The sequence below is a fragment of the Tachypleus tridentatus genome, unplaced genomic scaffold (assembly GCF_004210375.1).
Source record: "Tachypleus tridentatus isolate NWPU-2018 unplaced genomic scaffold, ASM421037v1 Hic_cluster_2, whole genome shotgun sequence".
In the NCBI taxonomy this organism is placed as follows: domain Eukaryota; kingdom Metazoa; phylum Arthropoda; class Merostomata; order Xiphosura; family Limulidae; genus Tachypleus; species Tachypleus tridentatus.
In genome coordinates this window covers 58686481-58705222 of record NW_027467782.1, presented here as the reverse complement: position 1 = coordinate 58705222, position 18742 = coordinate 58686481, and the positions used below count along the sequence as shown (strand labels likewise).

General features: G+C 29.9%; 1 pseudogene; it reads left to right on the top strand.

The window, feature by feature from the left end:
* The window catches only part of LOC143242337 (uncharacterized), a 43295-nt pseudogene extending 24979 nt beyond the window's left edge, over positions 1 to 18316 (top strand).
* Positions 18317 to 18742: the final 426 nt, after the last annotated feature.

Genomic DNA, 18742 nt, shown 5'->3' with positions numbered 1-18742 from the left:
TTCTAAACACAGTAATGATTAAAATTAAAATTTACTGAGGATTGTTGTTTAAACAGATCATAACGACTTTGTTACCACTTCTAAACACAGTAATAATTAAAGTTAAAATTACTGAGATTGTTGTTTAACAAATCATAACGACTTTGTTTCCACTTCTAAACTGTGTAATTAAAGTTAAAATTTACTGATTGTTGTTTAACAAATCATAACGACTTTGTTACCACTTCTAAACACAGTAATAATTAAAGTTAAAATTTACTGAGATTGTTGTTTAACAGATCATAACGCTTTGTTTCCACTTCTAAACACAGTAATAATTAAAGTTAAAATTTACTGAGATTGTTGTTTAACAGATCATAAACGACTTTGTTTCCACTTCTAAAACACAGTAATAATTAAAGTTAAAATTTACTGAGATTGTTGTTTAACAGATCATAACAACTTTTGTTACCACTTCTAAACACAGTAATAATTAAAGTTAAAATTTACTGAGATTGTTGTTTAACAGATCATAACAACTTTGTTACCACTTCTAAACACAGTAATAATTAAAGTTAAAATTTACTGAGATTGTTGTTTAACAGATCATTACAACTCTTTGTTACAGCACTTCTAAACACACAGTAATAATTAAAGTTAAAATTTACTGAGATTGTTGTTTAACAGATCATAACGACTTTGTTTCCACTTCTAAACACAGTAATAATTAAAGTTAAAATTTACTGAGATTGTTGTTTAACAGATCATAACAACTTTGTTAGCACTTCTAAACACAGTAATAATTAAAGTTAAAATTTACTGAGACTGTTGTTTAACAGATCATCTACAACTTTGTTACCACTTCTAAACACAGTAATAATTAAACAAAATTTACTGAGATTGTTGTTTAACAGATCATCACAACTTTGTTACCACTTCTAAACACAGTAATAATTAAAGTTAAAATTTACTGAGATTGTTGTTTAACAGATCATAACGACTTTGTTTCCGCTTCTAAACTTTAATTAGTAGTAATTAAAGTTAAAATTTACTGAGACTGTTGTTTAACAGATCATCACAACTTTGTTACCACTTCTAAACACAGTAATAATTAAAGTTAAAATTTACTGAGATTGTTGTTTAACAGATCATAACGACTTTGTTTCCACTTCTAAACACAGTAATAATTAAAGTTAAAATTTACTGAGACTGTTGTTTAACAGATCATCACAACTTTGTTACCACTTCTAAACACAGTAATAATTAAAGTTAAAATTTACTGAGATTTGTTGTTTAACAGATCATCACAACTTTGTTACCACTTCTAAACGATAATGATTAAAGTTAAAATTTACTGAGATTGTTGTTTAACAGATCATAACAACTTTGTTACCACTTCTAAACACAGTAATGATTAAAGTTAAAATTTACTGAAACTGTTGTTTAACAGATCATAACGACTTTGTTACCACTTCTAAACACAGTAATGATTAAAGTTAAAATTTACTGAGATTGTTGTTTAACAGATCATAACAACTTTGTTACCACTTCTAAACACAGTAATAATTAAAGTTAAAATTTACTGAGATTGTTGTTTAACAGATCATAACGACTTTGTTTCCACTTCTAAACACCGTAATAATTAAAGTTAAAATTTACTGAGACTGTTGTTTAACAGATCATCACAACTTTGTTACCACTTCTAAACACAGTAATGATTAAAGTTAAAATTTACTGAGATTGTTCTTTAACAGATCATAACGACTTTGTTTCCACTTCTAAACACAGTAATAATTAAAGTTAAAATTTACTGAGATTGTTGTTTAACAGATCATAACAACTTTGTTACCACTTCTAAACACAGTAATAATTAAAGTTAAAATTTACTGAGATTGTTGTTTAACAGATCATAACGACTTTGTTACGACTTCTAAACACAGTAATGATTAAAGTCAAAATTTACTGAGATTGTTGTTTAACAGATCATAAAACTTTGTTACCACTTCTAAACACAGTAATGATTAAAGTTAAAATTTACTGAGATTGTTGTTTAACAGATCATAACAACTTTGTTACCACTTCTAAACACAGTAATGATTAAAGTTAAAATTTACTGAGATTGTTGTTTAACAGATCATAACAACTTTGTTACCACTTCAAAACACAGTAATGATCAATAAAGTTAAAATTTACTGAGATTGTTGTTTAACAGATCATAACAACTTTGTTACCACTTCTAAACACAATTAATAATTAAAGTTAAAATTTACTGAGACTGTTGTTTAACAGATCATAACAACTTTGTTACCACTTCTAAACACCGTAATAATTAAAGTTAAAATTTACTGAGATTGTTGTTTAACAGATCATAACAACTTTGTTATCACTTCTAAAACACAGTAATGATTAAAGTTAAAATTTACTGAGATTGTTGTTTAACAGATCATAACTTTGTTACCACTTCTAAACACAGTAATAATTAAAGTTAAAATTTACTGAGATTGTTGTTTAACAGATCATAACGACTTTGTTACCACTTCTAAACACACTAATAATTAAAGTTAAAATTTACTGAGACTGTTTGTTTAACAGATCATAACAACTTTGTTACCACTTCTAAACACAGTAATAATTAAAGTTAAAATTTACTGAGATTGTTGTTTAACAGATCATAACGACTTTGTTACCACTTCTAAACACAGTAATGATTAAAGTTAAAATTTACTGAGATTGTTGTTTAACAGATCATAACGACTTTGTTTCCTTCTAAACACAGTAATAATGTAATGTAAAATCTAATAATAACATTTGAGTTAGCAAGAATTTAAACCCTCGACTCTCATATCACGAGGTCCTGTGCCCTTTGCTGGGATCTTTTCAGTAAACCGAACGTTCTTCTAGTTTTATTCTATACCCGTAAGGGTTTGAGGTAAACTTTATGACGCTAAATACCGGTTTTCCACACCGTGGAAGGTAGAACACTACTAATCATATTGTAGATCTGTGACGCTGGAAAGCTAGGTTCGATACCTGTGATAGGCACATCACTAATATTATATTGTGTAGATCTATGACGCTAGAGAGCAGGTTTCGATACCAATATTATGTAGTTTTATGACGCTAGAGAGCTTGTTTCAATACCCGTGATAGGCATCACTAATATTATATTGTGTAGATCTATGACGCTAGAGAGCAGGTTTCGATACCAATATTATGTAGTTTTATGACGCTAGAGAGCTAGTTTCAATACCTGTGATAGACACATCACTAATATTATATTGTGTAGATCTATGACGCTTGAGAGCAGGTTTCGATACCAATATTATGTAGTTTTATGACGCCAGAGAGCTAGTTTCAATACCTGTGATAGGCACATCATTAATGTTATATTGTGTAGATCTATGACGCTAGAGAGCAGGTTTGATACCAATATTTTGTAGTTTTATGACGCTAGAGAGCTAGTTTCAATACCTGTGATAGGCACATCACTAATATTGTGTAGTTTTATGATGCCATAAAGCGGATTTCGATACCCGTGGTAATATTGTGTAGTTTTATGATACTAGAGAGCAGCTCATAAGTTACAAAACACATTAAAATTAAACAATATCCTTGTTCGATGGAATGGTTCGCTTATTTATCATATGTTTATCCTTTGGTTTGTGCTCATTAATCAAAATTTTCAACAGAAAACGTCTTGGAACTGACGGAAACGAACTGTTATAGAAAGACGTTTCGAAAGATCCTGTCTTCTGGTCTGTCGTTTCACAAACTTCATAAGACTTCTTTCTGCTGTGAACATAATTATGGAATATCGAGGTCATTCACTTGAGGTTTGTCGGTGTTAACTTCCAGTAACATGTTCATTATTTCACATTGTTAGGACAGGATATTTAACACTGTTCACACGTAACATGTATCATCGACATGAATCCGCTGTCTGTTAGAATAAAAAAGAAGGCAGCTATTCAATAACACCCGCCGCCAGCACTTGCATTTGACCGTCACTCTTAACGCACGAGTCTTGCACATAAACGTCAGGTTTCACAGGTCAAGTAACTTATAACCTTTAAGTCACCCTCCATTTGGAGAGTAATACTTGGTTTGACTTTGTTAAACAAATCTTTAATCAAGTACATTCTTCCATATTTTTATTCGTATTTTAATGTTTTACGTCCCAAAGTTTGAACACTATCATAAGTAGAGTTTTAACATTATGAAGACCTAAAACACTGTTCTTAAGACATCACTGACCTTATATGGCAGAGTTCTAGTGGACTTGTAGAGCCCTGAAACTCTTATCACCAGAGCATGATCGGAGCTTTGTCGGGGTTAGGTGGTTCCACCAAGGAATAAAGAGCGCTCTGTTTGTATCCAACCATCCAGATTATAGTGAAACTGTTTAGAAGTTACAGGATTCGTTCTTTCATTTATCTTGATGTTTCTTCATTATTTCTATGAAATCTCTTTGAATATCCTTAACCGTTAAAGTTGTGAGAGCAAACAGACAAGAAATATTTCATGTCTAATACAAGATGTCAACCTCAAGAATACACTCGATAAAAATAAGCGAAGAGAATATGAGTCTATTGGGAATATCTGTATGTTTCTTTAAATCACTAATCTGTTGGGAATATCTGTATTTTCTTTAAGTCACTAATCTGTTAAGAATATCTGTATGTTTGTTTAAATCACTAATCTATTGGAATATCCGTATGTTTGTTTGAATCATTAATCTGTTAGGAATATCTGTATGTTTGTTTAAATCACTAATCTGTTGAGAATATCTGAATGTTTGTTTAAATCACTAATCTGTAGGGAATATCTGTATGTTTGATTAGAGCACTAATCTGTTGGGAATATCTGTATGTTTGTTTAAATCACTAATCTGTTGGGAATATCTGTATATTTGTTTAAATCACTAATCTGTTAAGAATATCTGTATGTTTGTTTAAATCACTAATCTGTTGGAAATATCTGTATATTTGATTAAATCTCTAATTTGTTATAAATATCTGTATGTTTGTTTAGAGCACTAATCTGTTGGGAATATCTAAATGTTTGTTTAAATAACTAATCTGTTAGGAATATCTGTATGTTTCTTTAAATCACTATACTGTTGGGAATATCTGTATGTTTGTATAAATCACTAATCTGTAAGGAATATCTGTATGTTTGTTTAAATCACCAATCTGTTAGAATATCTGTATGTTTGTTTAAATCACTGATCTGTTGGGAATATCTGTATGTTTGTTTAAATGACTAATCTGTTAGGAATATCTGTATGTTTGTTTAAATCACTAATCTGTTAGGAATATCTGTATGTTTGCTTAAATCACTAATCTGTTGGAATTACTGTGTGTTTGTTTAAATCACTAACCTGTTAGGAATATCTGTAATGTTGTTTAAATCACTAATTTGTTAGAATATCTCTCTGTTTGTTTAAATCAGTAATCTGTTGGGAATATCTGTATGTTTGTTTAAATCACTAATTTGTTGGGAGTATCTGTATGTTTGTTTAAATCACTAATCTGTTAGAATATCTGTATGTTTGTTTAAATCACTTATCTGTTAGAAATATCTGTATGTTTCTTTAAATCACTGATTTGTTAGGAATATCTGTATGTTTGTTTAAATCAGTAATCTATTAGGAATATTTGTATGATTGTTTAAATCACTAATCTGTTGGGAATATCTGTATCTTTGTTTAAATCACTAATCTGTTAGGAATATCTTTCTTTGTTTAAGTCAATAATCTGTTGGGAATATCTGTATGTTTGTTTAAATTACTAATCTGTTGGGAATATCTGTATGTTTGTTTAAATCACTAATTTGTTAGGAATATCTCTATGTTTGTTTAAATCAGTAATCTATTAGGAATATTTGTATGATTGTTTAAGTCACTAATCTGTTGAATATTTGTATGTTTCTTTAAATCACTAATCTGTTGGGAATATCTGTATGTTTCTTTAAATCAGTAATCTGTTGGGAATATCCGTATGTTTGTTTGAATCATTAATCTGTTAGGAATATCTGTATGTTTGTTTAAATCACTAATCTGTTGGGAATATCTGTATGTTTGTTTAAATCACTAATTTGTTAGGAATATCTCTATCTTTTTTAAATCACTAATCTATTCGGAATATCTGTATGTTTCTTTAAATCACCTCTGTTGGGAATATCTGTATGTTTGTTTAAATCGCTAATCTGTTAGGAATATCTGTATGTTTGTTTAAAGTACTAATCTGTTGGGAATATCTGTATGTTTCTTTAAATGACTAAAGTGTTAGAAATATCTGTATGTTTGTTTAAATCACTAATATGTTAAGAATATCTGTATGTTTGTTTAAATCACTAATCTGTTAGAGATATCTTTATGTTTGTTTAAATCACTAATCTATTCGGAATATCAGTATGTTTCTTTAAATCACTAATCTGTTAGGAATATCTGTATGTTTGTTTAAATCACTAATCTGATAGGAATATCTGTATGTTTGTTTAATCGCTAATCTGTTAGGAATACCTGTATGTTTACTTAAATCACTAATCTGTTAGAAATATCTGTATGTTTGTTTAAATCACTAATATGTTAAGAATATCTGTATGTTTGTTTAAATCACTAATCTTTGGGAAATATCTCTATGTTTGATTAAATCTCTAATTTGTTATGAATATCTGTATGTTTGTTTAAATCACTAATCATTGGGAAATATCTCTATGTTTGATTAAATCTCTAATTTGTGATGAATATCTGTATGTTTGTTTAAGTCACTAATCTCTTAGGAATATCTGTATGTTTGTCTAAATCACTACTCTCTAGGGAATATCTGTATGTTTCTTTTAAATCACTAATCACATGGCAATATCTGTATGTTTGTTTGAATCACAAATCTCTTGGGAATATCTGTATGTTTGTTTAAATCAGTAATCTGTTGGGAATATCCGTATGTTTCTTTAAATCATTAATCTGTTAGGAATATCTGTATGTTTGTTTAAATCACTAATCTATTCGGAATATCTGTATGTTTGTTTAAATCGCTAATCTGTTAGGAATATCTCTATGTTTGTTTAAATCACTAATCTCTTGGGAATATCTGTATGTTTGTTTAAATGACTAATGTGTTAGAAATATCTTTATGTTTGTTTAAATCACTAATCTGTTGGAAATATCTGTATGCTTGTTTAAGTCACTAATCTGTTGAGAATACCTGTATGTTTGTTTAAATCACTAATCTGTTAGGAATATCTGTATATTTCTTTAAATCACTAATTTCTTAAAAACATCTCTATGTTTCTTTAAATCACTAATCTATTCGGAATATCTGTATGTTTGTATAAAACACTAATATGTTGGGAATATCTGTATGTTTTTTAAATCACTAATCTGTTAAAAATATCTGTATGTTTGTTTAAATTACTAATCTGTTGGAAAAATCTTTATGTTTGTTTAAATCACTAATCTGTTGGAAATATCACTATGTTTGTTTAGGTCTCTAATTTGTTATGAATATCTCTGTTTGTTTAGAGCACTAATCTGTTGGGAATATCTGTATGTTTGTTTAAATCACAAATCTGTTGGTAATATCTGTATGTTTCTTTAAATCACTAATCTGTTGAAAATATCTGTATGATTGTTTAAATCACTGATCTGTTGGGAATATCTGTATGTTTGTTTAAATCACTAATCTGTTAGGAATATCTGTATGTTTGCTCAAATCACTAATCTGTTAGGAATATCTGTATGTTTGTTTAAATCAGTAATCTGTTGGGAATATCTGTATATTTGTTTTAATCACTAATCTGTTAGGAATATCTGTATTTTTTTGTTTAAATCACTAATCTGTTAGGAATATCTGTATGTTTGTTTAAATCACTAATCTGTTGGAAATTACTGCATGTTTCTTTAAATCACTAATCTGTTAGGAATATCTGTATGTTTGTTTAAATCACTAATCTGTTAAGAATATCTGTATGTTTGTTTAAATCACTAATTTGTTGGGAATATCTGTATGTTTGTTTAAATCACAAATCTGTTGGGAATATCTGTATGTTTCTTTAAATCACTAATCTGTTGAGAATATCTGTATGTTTGTTTAAATCACTAATCTGTTAGGAATATCTGTATGTTTGTTTAAAACACTAATCTGTTAGGAATATCTGTATGTTTGTTTAAATCACTAATCTATTAGACACTTCTGTATGTTTGTTTAAATAACTAATTTGTTAGGAATATCTGTATGTTTGTTTAAATCAGTAATCTGTTGGGAATATCTGTATGTTTGTTTAAATCACTAATCTGTTAGGAATATCTGTATGTTTGCTTAAATCACTAATCTGTTAGGAATATCTGTATGTTTGTTTAAATCACTAATCTGTTAGGAATATCTGTATGTTTGTTTAAATCAGTAATCTGTTGGGAATATCTGTATGTTTGTTTAAATCACAAATCTGTTGGGAATATCTGTATGTTTCTTTAACTCACTTATCTGTTAGGAATATCTGTATGTTTGTTTAAATCACTAATCTGTTAAGAATATCTGTATGTTTGTTTAAATCACTAATCTGTTGGGAATATCTGTATGTTTGCTTAAATCACTAATCTGTTAGGAATATCTGTATGTTTGTTTAAATCACTAATCTGTTGGAAATATCTGTATGTTTGATTAGACCACTAATCTGTTGGGAATATCTGTATGTTTGTTTAAATCACTAATCTGTTGGGAATATCTGTATGTTTGTATAAATCACTAATCTGTTAAGAATATCTGTATGTTTGTTTAAATCACTAATCTGTTGAAAATAACTGTATGTTTTTTAAATCACTAATCTGTTAGGAATATCTGTATGTTTGTTTAAATCACTAATCTCTTAGGAATATCTGTATGTTTCTTTAAATAACTAATCTGATAGGAATATCTGTGTTTGTTTAAATCACTAATCTGTTAGGAATATCTATATGTTTGTTTAAATAACTAATCTGTGAGGAATATCTGTATGTTTGTTTAAATCTCTAATTTGTGAAGAATATCTCTATGCTTGTTAAAATCAGTAATCTGTTAGGAATATTTGTATGTTTGTTTAAGTCACTAATCTCTTGGGAATATCTGTATGTTTGTTAAAATCTATAATTTGTTATCAATATCTGTATGTTTCTTTAGAGCACTAATCTGCTGGGAATATCTGTATGTTTGTTTTAAGTCACTAATTTGTTAGGAATATCTCTATCTTTTTTTAAATCACTAATCTATTCGGAATATCTGTATGTTTCTTTAAATCACTAATCTGTTGAAATATCTGTATGTTTGTTTAAATCGCTAATCTGTTAAGAATATCTGTATGTTTGTTTAAATCACTAATCTGTTGGGAATATCTGTATGTTTGTTTAAATCACTAATCTGTTAGGAAGATCTGTATGTTTGTTTAAATCACTAATTTGTTAGAATATCTGTATGTTTCTTTAAATCACTAATCTGTTAGGAATATCTGTATGTTTCTTTAAATCACTAATCTGTTAGGAATATCTGTATGTTTGTTTAAATCACTAATTTCTTGGGAATATCTGTATGTTTATTTAAATCACTAATTTCTTGGGAATATCTGTATGTTTGTTTAAATCACTAATCTGTTAGAAATATCTGTATGTTTGTTTAAATCACTAATTTGTTAGAATATCTGTATGTTTGTTTAAATCACTAATCTGTTTTGAATATCTGTATATTTGTTTAAATCACTAAACTATTTGGAATATCTGTATACCTTTTTTAAATAACTAATCTGTTAAAAAATATCTGTAGGTTTGTTTAAATTACTAATCTGTTGGAAAAATCTTTATGTTTGTTTAAATCACTAATTTCTTGGGAATTCACTAACGTGTTAAGAATATCTTTATGTTTGTTTAAATCACTAATCTGTTGGAAATATCTCTATGTTTGTTTAAATCTCTAATTTGTTATGAATATCTCTATGTTTGTTTAAAGCACTAATCTGTTGGGAATATCTGTATGCTTTTTTTAAATCACTAATCTGTTGGGAATATCTGTATGTTTGTTTAAATCACCAATCTGTTAGGAATATCTGTATGTTTGTTTAAAACACTAATCTGTTAGGAATATCTGTATGTTTGTTTAAATCACTAATCTATTAGACACTTCTGTATGTTTGTTTAAATAACTAATTTGTTAGGAATATCTGTAAGTTTGTTTAAATCAGTAATCTGTTGGGAATATCTGTATGATTGTTTAAATCACTAATCTGTTGGGAATATCTCTATGTTTGTTTAAATCTCTAATTTCTTATGAATATCTGTATGTTTGTTTATAGCACTAATCTGTTGGGAATATCTGTATGTTTGTTTAAATCACAAATCTGTTGGGAATATTTGTATGTTTGTTTAAATCACTAATCTGTTAGGAATATCTGTATGTTTTTTTAAATCACTAATCTGTTAGGAATATCTGTATGTTTTTTTAAATCACTAATCTGTTGGGAATATCTGTATGTTTGCTTAAATCACTAATCTGTTAAGAATATCTGTATGTTTGTTTAAATCACTAATCTGTTTGGAATATCTGTATGTTTGTTTAAATCACTAATCTGTTAGAAATATCTGTATGTTTGTTTAAATCACTAATTTGTTAGGAATATCTCTATGTTTGTTTAAATCAGTAATCTGTTAGGAATATCTGTATGATTGTTTAAATCACTAATCTGTTGGGAATATATGTATGTTTGTTTAAATCACTAATCTGTTGGAAATATCTCTATGTTTGTTTAAATCTCTAATTTGTTATGAATATCTGTATGTTTGTTTAGAGCACTAATCTGTTTGGAATATCTGTATGTTTCTTTAAATCACTAATCTGTTGGGAATATCTGTATGTTTGTTTAAAACACTAATCTGTTAGGAATATCTGTATGTTTGTTTTAAATCACTAATCTGTTAGAAATATCTGTATGTTTGTTTAAATCACTAATCTGTTAGGAATATCTGTATGTTTGTTGAAATCACTAATTCGTTAGGAATATCTCTATGTTTCTTTAAATCACTAATCTGTTGGGAATATCTGTAAGTTTGTTTAAAACACTAATCTGTTAGGAATATCTGTATGTTTGTTTAAATCACTAATCTGTTAGAAATATCTGTATGTTTGTTTAAATCACTAATCTGGTAGAAATATCTGTATGTTTGTTTAAATCACTAATTTGTTAGGAATATCTGTATGTTTGTTTAAATCACTAATTTGTTAGGAATATCTGTATGTTTGTTTAAATCACTAATCTGGTAGAAATATCTGTATGTTTGTTTAAATCACTAATTTGTTAGGAATATCTGTCTGTTTGTTTAAGTCACTAATCTGTTAGGAATATCTCTATGTTTGTTTAAATGAGTAATCTGTTGGGAATATCTGTATGTTTGTTTAAATCACTAATCTGTTAGGAATATCTGTATGTTTGTTTAAATCACTAATCTGTTGGGAATATCTGTATGTTTGTTTAAATCACTAATCTGTTAGGAATATCTGTATGTTTGTTTAAATCACTAATTTGTTAGGAATATCTGTATGTTTGTTTAAATCACTAATCTGGTAGAAATATCTGTATGTTTGTTTAAATCACTAATTTGTTAGGAATATCTGTATGTTTGTTGAAATCACTAATTTGTTAGGAATATCTGTCTGTTTGTTGAAATCACTAATCTGTTAGGAATATCTCTATGTTGTTTAAATGAGTAATCTGTTGGGAATATCTGTATGTTTGTTTAAATCACTAATCTGTTGGGAATATCTGTATGTTTGTTTAAATCACTAATCTGTTAGGAATATCTGTATTAGAACAGTAATATTTGTCATCAACTAGATACATTAGGACAGTAATATTTGTCATCAACTAGATACATTAGGACAGTAATATATGTCACCAACTAAATACTTAGGACAGTAATATTTGTCACCAACTAAATACATTAGGACAGTAATATTTGTCATCAACTAGATACATTAGGGCAGTAATATTTGTCATCAACTAGATACATTAGGACAGTAATATTTGTCATCAACTAGATACATTAGAACAGTAATATTTGTCACCAACTAAATACTTAGGACAGTAATATTTGTCACCAACTAAATACATTAGGACAGTAATATTTGTCATCAATTAGATACATTAGGACAGTAATATTTGTCATCAACTAGATACATTAGGACAGTAATATTTGTCACCAACTAAATACTTAGGACAGTAATATTTGTCACCAACTAAATACATTAGGACAGTAATATTTGTCATCAAGTAGATACATTAGGACAGTAATATTTGTCACCAACTAAATACATTAGGACAATGATATTTGTCATCAACTAGATACATTAGAAGAGTAATATTTGTCACCAACTAAATACATTAGGACAGTAATATTTGTCATCAACTAGATACATTAGAACAGCAATATTTGTCACCAACTAAATACATTAGAACAGTAATATTTGTCACCAACTAAATACATTAGGACAGTGATATTTGTCAACAACTAGATACATTAGAAGAGTAATATTTGTCACCAACTAAATACATTAGAACAGTAATATTTGTCACCAACTAAATACATTAGGACAGTAATATTTGTCATCAACTAGATACATTAGGACAGTGATATTTGTCACCAACTAAATACATTAGGACTGTAATATTTGTCATCAACTAAATACATTAGAACAGCAATATTTGTCACCAACTAAATACATTAGGACAGTGATATTTGTCACCACCTATATACATTAGAACAGTGACATTTGTCACCAATTAAATACATTAGGACAGTAATATTTGTCACCAACTGAATACATTAGGACAGTGATATTTGTCACCAACTAAATACATTAGGACTGTAATATTTGTCATCAACTAAATACATTAGAACAGCAATATTTGTCACCAACTAAATACATTAGGACAGTAATATTTGTCATCAACTAGATACATTAGGACAGTAATATTTGTCACCAACTAAATACATTAGGACAGTGATATTTGTCATCAACTAAATACATTAGAAGAGTAATATTTGTCACCAACTAAATACATTAGGACAGTAATATTTGTGTCACTAACTAAATACATTAAGACAGTAATATTTGTCACCAACTAAATACATTAGGACAGTAATGTGTGTCACTAGGTAAATACATTAGGATAGTAATGTTTGTGTCACTAACTAAATACATTAGGATAGTAATATTTGTGTCACTAACTAAATACATTAAGACAATAATATTTGTCACCAACTAAATACATTAGGATAGTAATATTTGTGTCACTAATTATATACATTAAGACAGTAATATTTGTGTCACCAACTAAATACATTAGGACAGTAATATTTGTGTCACTAACTAAATACATTAAGACAGTAATATTTGTGTCACCAACTAAATACATTAGGACAGTAATATTTGTGTCACTAACTAAATACATTAAGACAGTGATATTTGTGTCATTAACTAAATACATTAGGACAGTAATATTTGTCACCAATTAAATGCATTAGGACAATAATATTTGTCACCAACTAAATACATTAGGACAGTAATATTTGTGTCACTAACTAAATATATTAGGACAGTAATATTTGTGTCACCAATTAAATACATTAGGAGAGTAATATTTGTGTCACCAATTAAATACGTTAGGACAGTAATATTTGTGTCACCAATTAAATACATTAGAACAGTAATATTTGTGTCACCAATTAAATACATTAGGACAGTAATATTTGTGTCACTAAAATGACGAATTGTTTATGACGCGCTACAGATTGTATCTAGTTTTTGTTTTAAATAAGAAAAGCAGAAAACATTGACCTCGTACTCGTATCTTATGAGAATTCAGGCGTAATTTGATACAGACTTATTTTTTTTCCTACAACCATTAAGAGCATGTAAAGAGATCGTATAGCTAGCTTTTTTTTTCTTATTCTTACGCCAAACTTATAAACGTTCTTGAGTAACACAGTGTTGAAACAGTTACTATCTCTCGTCAATCTATTTAAAAAACGAATCTGATGGATCCAGTTCAAAGAAATCAAGTTACGTTTATAAATAATCTCCTTATTACTTACTAATTTATCATGATTAATATTGTATGACATTCGTATATGCTCAGTCCGGTACAGAGGCTAATTTGTAAAGGAAATGAAAACCACAAAGGTTGATTATTGCAGTTTCTTCAAGCGTATAAACAGCTTGAGCTCTTGGCTTATCTCATACTGTCGTTCCCAGAAGAGGTTTAGAACATTCTAGTATCTAATAAGTGTCTTCAAACAAATTGTATTATAACTATATGCGTGTGGAAAACGTGTCTTATTTGATCTCGTTTTTTTTTAGTTTTCCATTTCTCCGTGAGATAGCGCTTCGAAGGAACAAGTTTTGTTTTATTAGTAGTCGTGAACCAGAAGTGAATTTTGTGTTAATAGCAGTTTGTGTTGACAACAAGGAATGTTTAAATAACTTCCTCTTTAGCCGAAATTTATTGAATCGATTGAATTTTGTTGTTCATGAACGAATGTATTAAAAACATTTTTCATAATACGAGCATTGGTTTACACCTCAGATCCAACAAACCAACGTTATTTGAATCGATAAAGATATCTGCTTCTGTATAATCAAATTCTGTTTTTACCATCTCTTCATAAACGTTATCTTAACATATTTTATCCATTTCCTTCTTTAAGGAATTATTACAATAGAAATAATTTGGTCGATTCCAGAACAACACCACTGGAACACACCAGAACACTATAATAATATTTTGTCTTGTTCCACTTCAGCGTAAAACTACATTACACTCTATTCCATTCGCAAGGATCGAACCTCGAATTTTAATATTAATATTCCGGAAATTTACCATTAAGTTGTGGTGATACACAATAAGTTGATCGTAATAAATATAATGATTTTTTTACAATGAGCTCTTTATCGTTTATTAGTAATTTAACAGAGAAATTATAAAACAAATTACTAATACACAAAGAATTTAAATTAATCATTTATAAACAGAAAGTATAAAATAGAATTATTAATATACAGAAAATACAAAATAAAATTGTTCATACACAAAAAGTAAAACAGTTATTCATAGGCAGGAATTATAAAACACAGTTTATCCACAGCAGACATCTGAATATGTTTAACTTTCCATACCAGTGACACGATCGTTTTGAAAGAAACCGGTTAATAATAAAATCGATCTGTACAAACACGTTCCAACAAAACTATCAGCCACAGAGAAAGTTTCGTGATATATCCTGAGTAAACGTAATTAATTTTACGTTTACGCAGAATATCCCCTTGGACAGCGCAAAGTCTTCGGAATTACAACGCTAAAATTAGGGGTTCGATTCCTTTCGGTGGGCATAGCAGATAGCCCGATGTGGCTTTGGTATCAGATAAACTTTCACTCAAACTCTTAGTATATATTGGATCAATTTTTTTTACACACTTATTTCAATAGTGATCACATTTCTTTACACACTTATTTCAATAGTGATCACATTTCTTTACACTTGTTTCAATAGTGATCACATTTCTTTACACACTTGTTTCAATAGTGATCACATTTCTTTACACACTTGTTTCAATAGTGATCACATTTCTTTACACTTGCTTGTGTGATCACATTTCTTTACACACTTGTTTCAATAGTGATCACATTTCTTTACACACTTGTTTCAATAGTGATCACATTTCTTTACACACTTGTCTCAATAGTAATCACATTTCTTTACACTTGTTTCAATAGTGATCACATTTCTTTACATAATTATTTCAATTGTGATCACATTTCTTTACACAATTATTTCAATAGTGATCACATTTCTTTACACTTGTTTCAATAGTGATCACATTTCTTTACACACTTGTTTCAATAGTGATCACATTTCTTTACACACTTATTTCAATAGTGATCACATTTCTTTACACTTGTTTCAATAGTGATCACATTTCTTTACACTTGTTTCAATAGTGATCACATTTCTTTACACACTTGTTTCAATAGTGATCACATTTCTTTACACACTTGTTTAAATAGTAATCACATTTCTTTACACTTGTTTCAATAGTGATCACATTTCTTTACACACTTGTTTCAATTGTGATCACATTTCTTTACACAATTATTTCAGTTGTGATCACATTTCTTTACACATTATTTCAATTGTGATCACATTTCGTTACAATTATTTCAGTTGTGATCACATTTCTATACACAATTATTTCAGTTGTGATCACATTTCTATACACACTTATTTCAACAGTGATCACATTTCTTTACACTTGTTTCAATTGTGATCACATTTCTTTACACAATTATTTCAGTTGTGATCACATTTCTTTACACAATTATTTCAATAATGATCACATTTCTTTACACTTGTTTCAATAGTGATCACATTTCTTTACACACTTGTTTCAATAGTGATCACATTTCTTTACACACTTATTTCAATAGTGATCATATTTCTTTACACACGTATTTCAATAGTGATCACATTTCTTTACACTTGTTTCAATAGTGATCACATTTCTTTACACACTTCATTTCTAACGTTATCGTGATCTTTTCTCCACATAGAGGGCGGAGACAACGGGTTGCCAAGGAGGCTGCGAACAGCTTACACCACCACGCAGCTGTTGGAACTAGAAAAAGAGTTCCACTTTAACAAGTATTTGTGCAGACCACGTCGTATTGAGATCGCCGCGTCCCTCGACCTGAGCGAAAGGCAGGTCAAGGTGTGGTTCCAGAATCGCCGCATGAAACACAAAAGACAAAACAAAGATGGTTCTTCTTACCAAGGTGACAGTGGTAGTGAGAGTTTTGACAAGGAGAATTCCCTGGACAAGGAAGAAGGGTTGATTTCAAACCCTCCTGCACAAAATAACCACATCGAATATACTGAATCGGAGATTGACCGTTGCCGGAATACCACGCGTTCAGAAGAACCAGAGTCTCGTGAGGACCAAGACCTTTCAATTTCCCAAGCGTCAACAGATCGGGTTTTTCAAGGAAACAAGCTACCAACTAATGAGGTGATGTCTCCAGAAGGTCCTCCTGTTATTCACCCAACTAATGAGGTGATCTCCCCAGAAGGTTCCCCTGTTATTCAACCAGTGGTGGCTGGAGTCGACTTCGTTCACCCCGCCAACTCGGACAAGTACAAAACGACTCCTAGTCTCCGCTTGTTGAGTGGTTCTACACGCCACAGATCGCCTCCTTCAACCTATCTGTCTCCAAGTTCCAGCCCTGGAGAGAGCCGAAAACCTCTCCACAGTGCCAGCAACCACGGATTTACCCTAGTCTTTACTCGAAAGACAGAATGTCAAGTTATACTCCCAGCGGTCAGCGAGAATACACACCGCCCTTTGTGGCCTGTAACTATTACAAGACACCTCCGCCCACGCACAATCAATCACAACAAAGAGACAATTCGGAGACATCCTACCACGTGACGGATAAACAGGAAGTTTATTCTACGGCCTGCTCCATGATCTACCCTCCACTGGGACATGATCACGTTCCACAATCTTCTCCAGTGGGGTGCGTCCAATCTCGTGGAGCTCTAATGAATTTTAGCATCTCAGACCAACGTATGGCAACACTCTACCCTCATGAGAATGTCGGTCAAATCGACCAACACCCCTCACCGAACCCACCTTCTTACATTCAGGAAGACTACGGCCGATATGATAATTATAGAATGACAACTTTTAATTCGTGCCGAGCAGGTGACGACGCAAGAAACTTCGTGCCGTCTAACGGTCAAAGTATATTTTGTGATCTTTCTAGCAACAACGAGAACCACATACCACGATGTGGCGTCACAACTCCTAAGCAACATATCTCTTCAACCATCTCGTTGCATGATCCCACAGGTTCTGTTGGAAACACTTCTGTTTATAATCCATCTTCAGACCTGTACAACGGTCAGTGTTGGACGAACAGTGAACTTAGTTTTAACTACAGTGGCTATTATGACTCTATAAATTACGTAGAGAGCCCCCTGTGGGACAACACAATTCTTCATCAATAAATACACAGCCCCCCAGAATATTACCAACTTAGTTCACTTTGAATCAAATCAGCTGTTGTCACGACAACGCTCCTCATTTTGCAACAGCACAAAAATATTTTTTAAAATTATTCGGAGACACCTCTTCCTATCCAACAATACTTAAAATTTATTTAGCATTGTTACTTCGCATTGTAACGAGTTCCTATTGTTAAACCTATAACTCGTCATTTTTCAGTTCATAATATTTGAAACTGTACTGTATTTCAAAATAGTAGGTAGAATCATTCTACTAAAAACTAAGTTATTACTTATGAAAATTTTAAATATTTAATAAAAGAATCTGCTATAAATATGAATCAATTCAGTCAAGACTAAATATTAATAGACCAATTTATCTAATGCTAGAATATCAACAAGTACATCTTCTGTATATTAATTTAGGTAATAGATGGCGCTTTAGTCGTTCTGTTTAAAAATAACCTTGTTCGTATATAATTATTCTATTATGGATTACATAAACTTGGTGTGGTACTGTCTTTTCTCTCTAATGTGCATTTTTCAGCGGTGTCGATTATTGTCGTTCATACATTGTATGTTTTATATTAAGTTCACTTAATAACCTAGCTGAACGGTATTTATTAGAAAGGTCAATCTATTTCTTATCTTTCATCTTTAACTATTCGTAATAGCTTAAAA